Genomic DNA, 13,513 nt, shown 5'->3' with positions numbered 1-13,513 from the left:
GACTTCAAAAACATTTTGAACGCCATGGAGCATATAAGATGTTCCAAGAGTTGAAATTGGTATTTCATACTCATGCCCGTGTCGAGAGGTATGAGACCTCTAACAGTACTTTGCCTACAAGATGGAGGAGAATAGCTCAACCAGTGAGCATGTGCTCAGATTGTCTGGGTACTACAAATTGCTTGAATCAAGTGGGAGTTAATCTTCGAGATAAGATAGTAATTGACAAAGTTCTCTAGTCACTATCACCAAGTTACTAGAACTTCGTGATGAACTATAATACGCAAGGGATGACGAAATAAATTCCCAAGCTCTTCGCGATGCTAAAATCGGCGAAGGTAGAAATCAAAGAAAAACATCAAGTGTTGATGGTTGACAAGAACACTAGTTTCAAGAAAAAGGGCAAAGGGAAGAAGGAGAACTTCAAGAAGAACGGCAAGCAATTTGCTGCTCAAGTGAAGAAGCCCAAGTCTGGACCTAAACCTGAGACTAAGTGCTTCTACTGCAAAGGGACTGGTCACTGAAAGCGGAACTACCCCATGTATTTGGCGGATAAGAAGGATGGCAAAGTGAACAAAGCTATATTTTATATACATGTTATTGATGTATACTTTACTAGTGTTCATAGCAACCCCTCGGTATTTGATACTGGTTACAGTTGCTAAGAGTAGTAACTCGAAACGGGAGCTGCAGAATGAACAGAGACTAGTAAAGGGTGAAGTGACGATGTGTGTTGGAAGTGGTTCCAAGATTGATATGATCATCATCGCGCACTCCCTATACTTTCGGGATTAGTGTTAAACCTAAATAAAAATGTTATTTGGTGTTTGCGTAGAGCATGAATATGATTTGATCATGTTTATTGCAATACGGTTATTCATTTAAGTTAGAGAATAATTGTTGTTCTGTTTACATGAATAAAACCATCTATGGTCATACACCCAATGAAAATGGTTCGTTGGATCTCGATCGTAGTGATACACATATTCATAATATTGAAGCCAAAAGATGCAAAGTTAATAATGATAGTGCAATTTATTTGTGGCACTGCTGTTTAGGTCATATTGGTGTAAAGCGCATGAAGAAACTCCATCCTGATGGGCTTTGGAATCACTTGATTATGAATCACTTGATGCTTGCGAACCATGCCTCATGGGCAAGATGACTAAGACTCCGTTCTCCGGAACAATGGAGCGAGCAACAAACTTGTTGGAAATAATACATACTGATGTATGCAGTCCGATGAGTGTTGAGGCTTGCGGCAGGTATCATTATTTTCTGACCTTCACAAATGATTTGAGCAGATATGGGTACATCTACTTGATGAAACACAAGTCTGAAACATTTGAAAAGTTCAAAGAATTTCAGAGTGAAGTGGAGAATCATCGTAACAAGAAAATAAAAGTTTCTACGATATGATCGCAGAAGTAAAAATATTTGAGTTAACGAGTTTGGCCTTCAGTGAAAACAATGTGAAATAGTTTCACTACTCACGCCACCTGGAACACCACAGCGTAATGGTGTGTCCGAACGTCGTAACCGTACTTTATTAGGGATGGTGCGATCTATGATGTCTCTTACCGATCTACCACTATCGTTTTGGGGTTATGCATTAGAGACAGCTACATTCACGTTAAATAGGGCACCATCTAAATCCATGGAGATGACCCGTATGAACTGTGGTTTGGCGATAAACCTAAGCTGTCGTTTCTTAAAGTTTGGGACTGCGATGCTTATGTGAAAAAGTTTCAACATGATAAGCTCGAACCCAAATCGGAGAAGTAAATCTTCATAGGATACCCAAAAGAAATTGCTGGGTACACCTTCAATCACATATCCGAAGGCAATATATTCGTTGCTGAGAATGGATCCTTTCTAGAGAAGGAGTTTCTCTCGAAAGAAGTGAGTGGGAGGAAAGTAGAACTTGATGAGGTAATTGTACCTTCTCTTGAATTGGAAAGTAGCTCATCACTGAAATCAGTTCCAGTGATGCCTACACGAATTAGTGAGGAAGTTAATGATGATGATCATGAAACTTCAGATCAAGTTACTACCGAGCCTCGTAGGTCAACCAGAGTAAGATCCGCACCAGAGTGGTACGGTAATCCTATTCTGGAAGTCATGTTACTAGACCATGACGAACCTGCGAACTATGAGGAAGCGATGATGAGCCCAGATTCCACAAAATGGCTTGATGCCCTGAAATCTGAGATAGGATCCATGTATGAAAACAAAGTATGGACTTTGGTGGAATTGCCCGATGATCGGCAAACCATTGAGAATAAATGGATCTTCAAGAGGAAGACAGACATTGATAGTAGTGTTACTATCTACAAAGCTCGAATTGTCGCAAAAAATGTTTTCGACAAGTTCAAGATGTTGAATACAATGAGATTTTCTCACTTGTATCGATGCTTAAAAGTTTGTCCGAATCATGTTAGCAATTGCCGGATTTTATGAAATTTGGCAAATGGATGTGAAACCTGCATTCCTTAATGGATTTCTTAAAAAAGAGTTGTATATGATGCAACCAGAAGGATTTGTCGATCCTAAAGGTGCTAACAAAGTGTGCAAAGCTCTAGCAATCCATCTATGGACTGGTGCAAGCATCTCGGAGTTGGAATATACGCTTTGATAAGTTGATCAAAGCATATTGTTTTATACAGACTTGCAGTGAAGCCTGTATTTACAAGAAAGTGAGTGGGAGCACTACAACCTTTCTGATAAGTATATGTGAATGACATATTGTCGATCGGAAATGATGTAGAATTTTCTGGAAAGCATAAAGGAGTGTTTGAAAGGAGTTTTTCAAAGAAAGACCTCGGTGAAGCTGCTTACATATTGAGCATCCAGATCTATAGAGATAGATCAGGACGCTTGATAAGTTTTTTCAATGAGTACATACCTTGACAAGATTTTGAAGTAGTTCAAAATGGAACAGTCAAAGAAGGAGTTCTTGCCTGTGTTGCTAGGTGAGAAGTTGAGTAAGACTCAAAACCCGACCACGGCAGAAAATAGAAAGAGAATGAAAAGTCATTCCCTATGCCTCAGTCATAGGTTCTATAAAGTATGCTATGATATGTACCAGATCTATTGTATACCCTGCCCTGAGTTTGGCAAGGGAGTACAATAGTGATCTTGGAGTAGATCACTGGACATTGGTCAAAATTATCCTTAGAGGACTAAGGAAATATTTCTCAGTTATGGAGGTGATAAAGAGTTCGTTGTAAAAAGTTACGTCGATGCAAACTTTGACACCGATCTAGATGACTCTGAGTCTCAATCTGGATACATATTGAAAGTGGGAGCATTTAGCTAGAATAGCTCCGCGCAGAGCATTTTAGCCATAGAATATTTGCAAAATACATACGGCTCTGAATGTGGCAGACCCGTTGACTAAACTTCTCTCACAAGCAAAACATGATCACACCTTAGTACTCTATGGGTGTTAATCACATAGCGATGTGAACTAGATTATTGACTCTAGTAAACCCTTTGGGTATTGGTCACATGACGATGTGAAATATGGGTGTTAATCACATGGTGATGTGAACTATTGGTGTTAAATCACATGGCGATGTGAACTAGATTATTGACTCTAGTGCAAGTGGGAGACTGAAGGAAATATGCCCTAGAGGCAATAATAAAGTTATTATTTATTTCCTTATTTCATGATAAATGTTTATTATTCATGCTAGAATTGTATTAACCGGAAACTTGATACATGTGTGAATACATAGACAAAACATAGTGTCACTAGTATGCTTCTACTTGACTAGCTCATTGAATCAAAGATGGTTAAGTTTCCTAGCCATAGACATGAGTTGTCATTTGATTAACGGGATCACATCATTAGAGAATGATGTGATTGACTTGACCCATTCCGTTAGCTTAGCACTTGATCGTTTAGTATGTTGCTATTGCTTTCTTCATGACTTATACATGTTCCTATGACTATGAGATTATGCAACTCCCGAATACCGGTGGAACACTTTGTGTGCTACCAAACGTCACAACGTAACTGGGTGATTATAAAGGTGCTCTACAGGTGTCTCCGATGGTGTTTTGTTGGGTTGGCATAGATCGAGATTAGGATTTGTCACTCCGATTGTCGGAGAGGTAACTCTAGGCCCTCTCGGTAATGCACGTCACTATAAGCCTTGCAAGCAATGTAACTAATGAGTTAGTTGCGGGATGATGCATTACGGAATGAGTAAAGAGACTTGCTGGTAACGAGATTGAACTAGGTATTGAGATACCGACGATCGAATCTCGGGCAAGTAACATACCGATGACAAAGGGAACAACGTATGTTGTTATGCGGTTTGACCGATAAAGATCTTCGTAGAATATGTGGGAGCCAATATGAGCATCCAGGTTCCGCTATTGGTTATTGACCGGAGATGTGTCTCGGTCATGTCTACATAGTTCTCGAACCCGTAGGGTCCGCACGCTTAAAGTTCGATGACGATCGGTATTATGAGTTTATGTGTTTTGATGTACCGAAGGTAGTTCGGAGTCCCGGATATGATCATGGACACGACGAGGAGTCTCGAAATGGTCGAGACGTAAAGATCGATATATTGGATGACTATGTTCGGACACCGTAAGTGTTTCGGGAGGTTTCGGACATTTACCGGAGTACCGGGGGGTTACCGGAACCCCCCGGGGAGTATATTGGGCCTAATGGGCCATAGTGGGAGAAGAGGAGGGGCGGCCAGGGCAGCCGCGCGCCCCCTCCCCCTCTAGTCCGAATTGGACAAGGAGTGGGCGGTGCCCCCCTTTTTCCTTCTCCTCCTCTCTCCCTTCCTTCCCTTCTCCTACTCCAACAAGAAAAGGAGGAGTCCTACTCTCGATGGGAGTAGGACTCTCCCCTTGGCGCACCCTCCTTGGCCGGCCGCCTCTCCCCCCTTGCTCCTTTATATACGGAGGCAGGGGGGCACCTCTAGATACACAAGTTGATCTGTTGATCTCTCTTAGCTGTGTGCGGTGCCCCCCTCCACCATATTCCACCTCGGTCATATTGTAGCGGTGCTTAGGCGAAGCCCTACGTCGGTAGCAACATCATCACCGTCATCACGCCGTCGTGCTGATAGAACTCTCCCGTGAAGCTCTGCTGGATCGAAGTTCGCGGGACGTCATCGAGCTGAACGTGTGCTGAACTCGGAGGTGCCGTACGTTCGGTACTTGGATCGGTCGGATCGTGAAGACGTACAACTACATCAACCGCGTTGTGCTAACGCTTCCACTTTCGGTCTATGTAAGTGCATCTAGTGCCCCTTAGTGATTTTGGTGTATTGAAGACTTATAGGTTAAGGGACTAATGTGTTTATGAGTGTACACAGGTCTATAAGTCTATGAGGAGTTTTATATTTACAGAGAAAGTCGACCCCTAAAAATGAAGTTCTTCGACTGAAGACTTTCTGAAGACTTTGAAAGTGAGGAAATGGGTGTGACCTTGAAGACTTGGTATTCATTTGAGGAACATGAAGCGTGAAGACTTCTGTTTTCGTAGTTTCATTTTCTCTTTCTTGAGTCATAGGAAACACAGTACTGTTAAAGGGGGTCGAGGAAATACTAAGGAAAAATTTCCATGTGATGCTCAACTCAAAATCCTACACCTACCAATCCCTTCGAGTGAAGCCATTGGAAATCTCATACAGTTCAGTCATATTCTTCAGTGACAGAGGCGAAGTTCTTCTGGTCTCTGAGGAATTTGTTCTGACTGAGGAGTTAGGAATTCGCCTGCGCGGATTGCCTACACAGTGAGGAACATGATAGCCCTGAGGAATTTGATACTCAAATTTCCGACCGTTGTTGTGCTATGCGCCAGCTGTCCCAAAATATCTACCCACCTAACGGTCATATCATTGAAGGGCATTTATGTCTTATCATGTCGGGCTGCTCCCTAGGCTATAAATAGCCGCCCCCTACAACCACTAGCTGGTTGGCTGCTCCGAGAGAAACTGACATTTGTCATTTGAGAGCATCCCATCCTCCGAGGACTTTGAGCTAAAATCATCAAGTGAGGAAAACCCAAACCCAAACACTGACAAACCCAAAGTGATTGAGCATCACTAAAGAGATTGATCCTACGTGGATCCGACGCTTGTTACCTTTGAAGACTGTGCTTCTTCCAGACGGTTAGGCGTCATGGTCTAGAGCATCCAAGAGGAATTGTGGATCGCCGAGTGACCGAGTTTGTGAAGGTTCGGAAGTCACCTGAAGACTTACCACGAGTGATTGGACGAGGTCTGTGTGACCTTAGTTCAAGGAGAATATGGTGAGGACTGTGTGTCCGGGACTGTGTGTCCTCAGGTTTAAATACCTAGCCGCTCCAACTAGATGTACAACTGAGACAACAGTTGGAACTGGTCTACCAAATCATTGTCTTCACCAAGCCAACTGGTTCTATTTCCTCAACTCTTCCATTTCCTCATTACTGTGTTGTGCGCTTGTCATATCTGTGTTTGAAGACTTTGACTGAAGACTTTCTCAATTTCCTCAGTTCAATTTCTTCAGTCTGTTTGTCTTCATCCTGTGTTATCCTGTGTTTACGCTTTCTGTACTCTGTGCCTGTCTTCATTTCATCATGATGACCATGCTTGTTTCCTGTTATGTTTACTTCTGAGTACTTATTCCGCTGCAAGTAGTTCTTCGTTAAGGAATTTCCTCACCCGCTAATTCCTCAGTGAAGAATTCATAAAAATCGCCTATTCACCCCCCTCTAGTCGATATAATGCACTTTCAATTGGTATCAGAGCAAGGTACTCCCTTGTTCTGTGTGATTTTGGTTTAATCGCCTGGAGTTTTAGTTATGTCGACCGCAGGTATGAAGAAAGTGACATGCCCCATCTTTGACGGTCATGATTATCCCAAGTGGAAGGCCATGATGAGGAAGCGCCTCATGGCACTGAACAGCGAGCTGTGGACCATCACTGAGATTGGTCTTACCGATCTATGCAAGATGGCAGACACTAATGATATTCGCAAGTACACTCGAGTTGACATTATGGCGAAGGATATCATCTGTTCCTCCCTATCTAGAGATGAATTCAGGCGCATTATGCATCTTTGCAATGTGAAGCTTATCTGGGACCGAATCTCTGACGTCTATGAAGGTCATCGAACTTGTCATGATCCCTGGTTTGAGGATTTCAAGGAATCACTCAAAACGATGACTTTCAAACCTGGACCATCATCTTCTGCACCATGCCTCATGGCAAATGGTGCCAAGGTAACCGAATGTTCCTCATCCGAGTCTAGTGATGATGAATCTAATGATGATTTTGGACCTAGCTATACCAAGCTTGTTTGTATTTCCACTAAACAACAAAAGGCCTTGGAAAAGGTTCAAAACATGCTAGACAAAAGTGATGATATGTTGGGTGAAGAAATGGATCACACTAAAACCTTGACTGAAAATCTTCAGAGACTTCAGACTAGGTTTGACAACCTTCAAGGTCATCATAACACTCTCTTATCTGATCATGAGAAGCTTTCTTATGAATTTATTCAAAGAAAGCAAGATCTTGAGAAGCTAAGAGTGAGTTATGAAGATCTTCAGAAGGAGCGCGATTCATTACTTGCTCAACAAATCAGCGCTGCTCAGGAAGAATTTGTTCCTCCGTGTTTGAAATGCATTGAACGTGAATCTGCTAATTCTGCACCTGAATGTTCAAATGCTTCTAATGCTACAAATTCTTCAACTGTCTCTGCTATCACTAATTCCTCATCTGAGGACATTGCTAGTATCACTAACGATGCAGGGCTAAAGGAATTATACATGACAGGCATGTACAAAAGCCTCAAAGGGCATCAGACTCTTTGTGATGTGCTTAAAAAGAAGATCCTCAAGAGGGACCCTAGGAAAGAGGGTATTGCCTTTGAGAGGAAACTCAATGCTGATGGTATATATTGGAAGCATGAGCAGTACCCCAAAACCTCGTGGGTTGCTGCAAAGGGACCTCCAGTTGATCCATCTAATGTATCTGGCTTTGCATGTGAATCGTCTCATTCTTCTGATGAGTCATTTGATTCCAACTATAAACTGTTTAAAAATCAGAAGGGTGAAGTATTTGCTAGATATGTTGGCACTAACTGCAGAAACGGTTCTCCTATGAACAAAATCTGGGTTCCCAAAAGGTGCCTTGAAAGTCTTCAGGTGAATGTCCTCATGACACCACCTGCGAAGAATAGGAACCCCAGATCAAATTCTTCACATGGACCAAATTCTTCATATGGATCCAAGTCCTCATACGGATCGAATTCCTCACGTGGATCATATTCCTCAAAAGGATCAAAGTCCTCATATGAATATCATCGTGCAAACAACTCTGTCTCGCAGGGAAGAGCTAAGGGCTATGAATATGAGCATTATTCTTCTAACCATTATGTTCATAAGTCCTCGAAGAATTTCTCTGCTTATTCATATGCTTATCCTAACCCCTCTTATGTGAAACGAAATGGATTGGCTTCTATGCCACCTTTCTCGTATGGAGCTCGCAGAGTGATGAACTCTTTGCCACCCCTTCAGATGTGGGTGGTGAAGAAAAAGGACTAATCTCTTATGCAGGGTTAGGTCTCCAGACGTGCTCAAACGTCTGAAGAATTTGCTGGAGACCTGAAAAATGCCTGAAAGGACGCAGGCTAATCATGAAGAAATGAACTTTCATTTCTCACGTCCTCATACTGCTTTATCTGTTGCATTGCTTGATGAAATTGATCTGATGAATTGTGATGTCATATTCTTCACTGATGAAGTATATGAAGTTCGTAAGCTGCACTAATTCATCTGCAGGATGATCAACCCAAAGCCACTGAGTGGGTCCTCGATAGTGGATGTACAAATCACATGACTGGTGACAAGAATCTATTGATGGATGCTCCCTTATCACCATCGCATCTGAAGCATATCATCTTCGCTGACAAAGGAAAAAGTCAGGTATTGGGTCTAGGTAAGGTTGCGATCATAAAGGATCGACACATGGACAAAGTCATGCTTGTCGAGTCCTTAGGATACAACCTCATGTCTGTCTCAATGCTTTGCGATCTCGATATGGTTGTTGTCTTTGGCAAGTATCGTTGTGCTGTGGTTATGGAAGCTGACAATTCCAAAGTCTTTGATGGCTTTAGGAGAGGAGACTTGTATATTGTTGATTTCTCTACAGGACCGCAACCAGCCGTGTGCCTACTTGCAAAAGCTTCAGAAGGCTGGCTATGGCATCGACGACTTGGTCATGCAGGCATGAGGAATTTGCACACGGTTGCAAAGAAGAAGCACGTCATTGGCATTGAGAATGTCAAATTCCTCAAGGATCACTTATGCGGAGCCTGTGAAGCTGGAAAGATGACCAAGGCTAAGCATCCAGCGACGACTATCATGACCACTACTAGACCATTCGAATTGCTTCACATGGACCTCTTTGGTCCAAATCATTACTCAGCAGTCACAAATGATGCATCTCTCTATGGCTTTGTTATTGTTGATGATTACTCTCGTTACACATGGGTACACATTGTTACTTACAAACATGAAGTGCAAGAAGTCTTCAAACGATTTTCCTCGAGGGCTTCAACCAACTTTGGTGTGAAGATCAAGCACATCAGAAGTGACAATGGAACTGAGTTCAAGAATTCTGGTCTTGATGACTATCTTGATGAACTTGGTATTACTCATGAGTTATCTGCTCCTTACACTCCTCAGCAGAATGGCGTCGTGGAGCACAAGAACAGAACTCTTGTTGAGATGGCTCGCACTACGCTTGATGAGTACAAGACGCCTCGTCACTTCTATATTGAGGCAATTTATACTGCGTGCCACATCATCAACAGGGTATATCTTCACAAATTCTTCAAGAAGACTGCCTATGAACTACTCACTAACAAGAAACCCAATGTGAGCTATTTCAAAGTCTTCGGTGCTAAATGATGGATTAGAGATCCTCATCACAACTCTAAATTTGCACCAAAAGCACATGAAGGTTTCATGCTTGGTTACGGAAAGGACTCGCACACCTACAGAGTTTTCAACAACGTTCTTCACAAGGTGTCGAAACTGTAGATGTGTGGTTCGATGAAACTAATGGCTCACAAAGAGAGCACCTACCTTCTGTGATAGATGAACCAGCACCTGAGGAATCTATCAAGTTCAAGGCTACTGAGGATGTCATTCCTACCGAAGAATCTGCTGAAGAATTCATTCCAGAACGTGAAGAATGTCGAGCTAATGCACCTGAAGAAAATGCTGAAGAAAATGGTGCTGAAGAAAATGCTGATAAATTCCTCGACGACAACCAGCTCATCTTCGCGTTGCAAAAGAAGTGCAAGTTGAAAAGATCATCGATGACATTGAAGCACCAGGTCCTCTCACACGCTCAAAAGCTTCACATTTATCTAACTTTTGTGGGCACTATGCTTTTGTCTCTATCACATAGCCCACTAAGGTAGATGAAGCATTTCTAGAGCCTGAGTGGATTCAGGCCATGCAAGAAGAATTACATCAATTCGAGCTCAACAACGTCTGGGAACTGGTTAAACATCCAGATCCTCGCAAGCACAATATCATTGGCACAAAGTGGATCTACCGCAGCAAGCAAGATGAAAATGGCCTTGTGGTGAGGAATAAGGCACGGCTTGTAGCTCAAGGCTACACACAGGTTGAAGGAATTGATTTCGATGAAACTTTTGCACCTATTGCTAGACTTGAAGCTATTCGCATATTACTTGCTTATGCTAACCATCATGATATCACTTTATATCAAATGGATGTGAAAAGTGCATTCCTCAATGGTAAGCTTGAGGAAGAAGTATATGTTGCTCAACCCCCAGGTTTTGAAGATCCAAAGCATCCTGACAAAGTCTTCAGACTCAGTAAGGCCCTCTATGGCCTCAAGCAGGCCCCTCGGGCATGGTATGATACTTTGAAGGAATTCCTCATGAAGAAAGTCTTCAAACCCGGTTCACTCGACCCTACTCTTTTCACTAAATCTTATGATGAATATCAAATGTCTATGATGGGAGAATTGAAATTCTTCTTAGGTCTTCAAATTCGTCAACAGCGCAATGGCATATTCATATCTCAGGAGAAATACCTCAAGGATGTACTGAGGAAATTTGGCATGCAAGATTGCAAAGGCGTCAAAATTCCGATGCCCACAAATGGCCATCTGTGCACTGATGAAAATGATATTGACTTCGATCAAAAGGTATACCGCTCCATGATTGGTTCTTTATTGTATTTATGTGCATCTAGGCCAGATATAATGCTTAGTGTTTGCATGTGTGCCCGATTTCAAGCTACACCGAAGGAATCACACCATAAGGCTGTGAAGCATATTCTTCGATATCTAGCTCACACACCAACACTTGGATTATGGTACCCCAAGGGCTCGGCTTTTGATCTCATTGGATATTCTGACTCTGACTATGTTGGTGATCGTGTGGACCGCAAGTCAACATCTGGTACATGTCATTTCCTCGGACGATCTTTGGTCTGTTGGTCCTCGAAGAAGCTGAGTACATTGCTGCTGGTTCTTGCTGTGCTCAATTGCTGTGGATGAAGCAAACTCTCAAGGACTACGGCATCAACGTGAAGAATGTGCCTCTCTTCTGTGAGAATGAGAGTGCCATCAAGATTGCTCACAACCCAGTTCAGCACTCGAAGACAAAGCACATTCAGATTCATCATTATTTTCTTCGCGATCATGTGTTGAAGGGCGACATTTCTATTGAGCATGTGAAGACTGAAGAACAGCTAGCCGATATCTTCACAAAGCCCTTGGATGAGAAGAGATTTAGCAAGTTGCGCTGTGAGCTAAATATCTTAGAATCTTCGAATGTTCTTTGAAAAGGACACTGATCCTAACACTTATGCAAAATTGATGACTTAGATGTGCAACACATGAAGAAACGTTTTTCTTCAATCAATGAAGAATAACACTCTAAGTGTGAAGAAATTAACGAAGAATTTGATTCTCAGAACCCTACGACAATTGTACGCGGTGTCTGAAATCATCATTCTTATACGGTGGGTCATGCCACCACCAAAGTTGAAAATCTTCAATTTGAGTTTTTCCTCAGTTTTGAAATTCCTCAGTTGTTCATTTTCTTCAACTTTGCAAAATCTTCATTGTTTCCGTCGATTTTCCTCATTGGCTATATATATATATGAGTTTATGTCCTCTACAGCATTCACTTATGGCTAATTCTTCAAGTTGTGATTTCTGCTAAGTGAATGTGATCGGACCCTTCCCCCTCTATGCTAAACTCAACCCAATCTATTCACAAATTCTTCATGTGCGTTCTATTAGAAACTCGTTCAAAATCTTCACTGTGTCCTTGTCAGCTGAAGAATTTGCGAACGGAACTTTTAACTTATCTTATCCAAATTTTCGGCTTTGCCGCTCAAACCGTTCCGCATCCCACGAAATACTTATCTATTCACCCACGATCTAACACGATCTCCACTTCTCAGTACGTGAGTGACACATGTCAAGCGAATGAGAAGGGTCAGGGGCACGTTCGTCCAAAATCTTTGGGCGAACAGTTTTTCACCGTGGCTATAAATACCCCCTCTCCCCTTCCTCACTTCCTTTACTCCGCTCGACCTCTCTCCAGCTCGAGCTTCTCAAACCCTAGCGCCGCCGCTACTATCGTCACCGGTGAGGAAGAGCTTCATTGCCTCGACCTCGTCGCCGCCGTACTCGCGCCGGCCGCGGATTTCTTCACTCCGCCGCCGCCGTAGTTGTCTTCCTCCGCCAAGTTAGGGCGTGGAAGATCTGCATTGACGAACTTCACATCTCCACATCCCAGTTCGTCGTGTTCTTCGTTCAGGGTAATTAAAAGTTACTTTTACTGCCCTCTTTAATTCAAATGATTTCTACAAAGTCTTCAAATGTCTTTATTCTTCAAATTCTTCACACACTAAACACCTCACATGTCATCTGTTCTTGATTCATTTCTCTAAGCAATAAATTTTCTTCAAGATTCCTCAATTGTGTGGATCTTCGATCTATACAACTCTGGAACCTAAGACAAAGAACGCTTAGTGAAATTCTTCAAGACTCATCTGGTCAAATTCCTCAAACTTGTTCTTTTTGAAAAACTTCTGAGAACGCATATGACCTCTCCAAATTCCTCGCAACTATACTCTGTTCACAGGTACTCATGTCTGCTGCTAAATCTCTAGGTTCTCATCAACTTAACTCATTTGCAGCGTTCCTCGAAGAAAAGTTGCATACTTCTTCAGAGAATTCAATTGTTCAATTCCTCATCTGAAGAAAATGGCTGATGGAAAGAAGTCACAGAAAGGAGGAAAGAGGCCTGAGGTCAACACTACATTTGAAATCCCTGAGGACATCTATGCTGGGTACTGCACACCCCCTGAGGAAGATAAAAATCAGCGCAAGGTGCGCATTCAGAAGATAGAGAGGAGATGGGAAAGAGAGTGGTGGGAGTACAGGTATGTGACTCCCAAGTACATGAAGAAGTTCGCACTCAATCCTCCATGCCC

The sequence above is a fragment of the Aegilops tauschii genome, chromosome 7 (assembly GCF_002575655.3).
Source record: "Aegilops tauschii subsp. strangulata cultivar AL8/78 chromosome 7, Aet v6.0, whole genome shotgun sequence".
NCBI classification, from domain to species: domain Eukaryota; kingdom Viridiplantae; phylum Streptophyta; class Magnoliopsida; order Poales; family Poaceae; genus Aegilops; species Aegilops tauschii.
The sequence above is the reverse complement of the archived record's forward strand: the minus strand, read 5'-3'. Positions refer to the sequence as shown.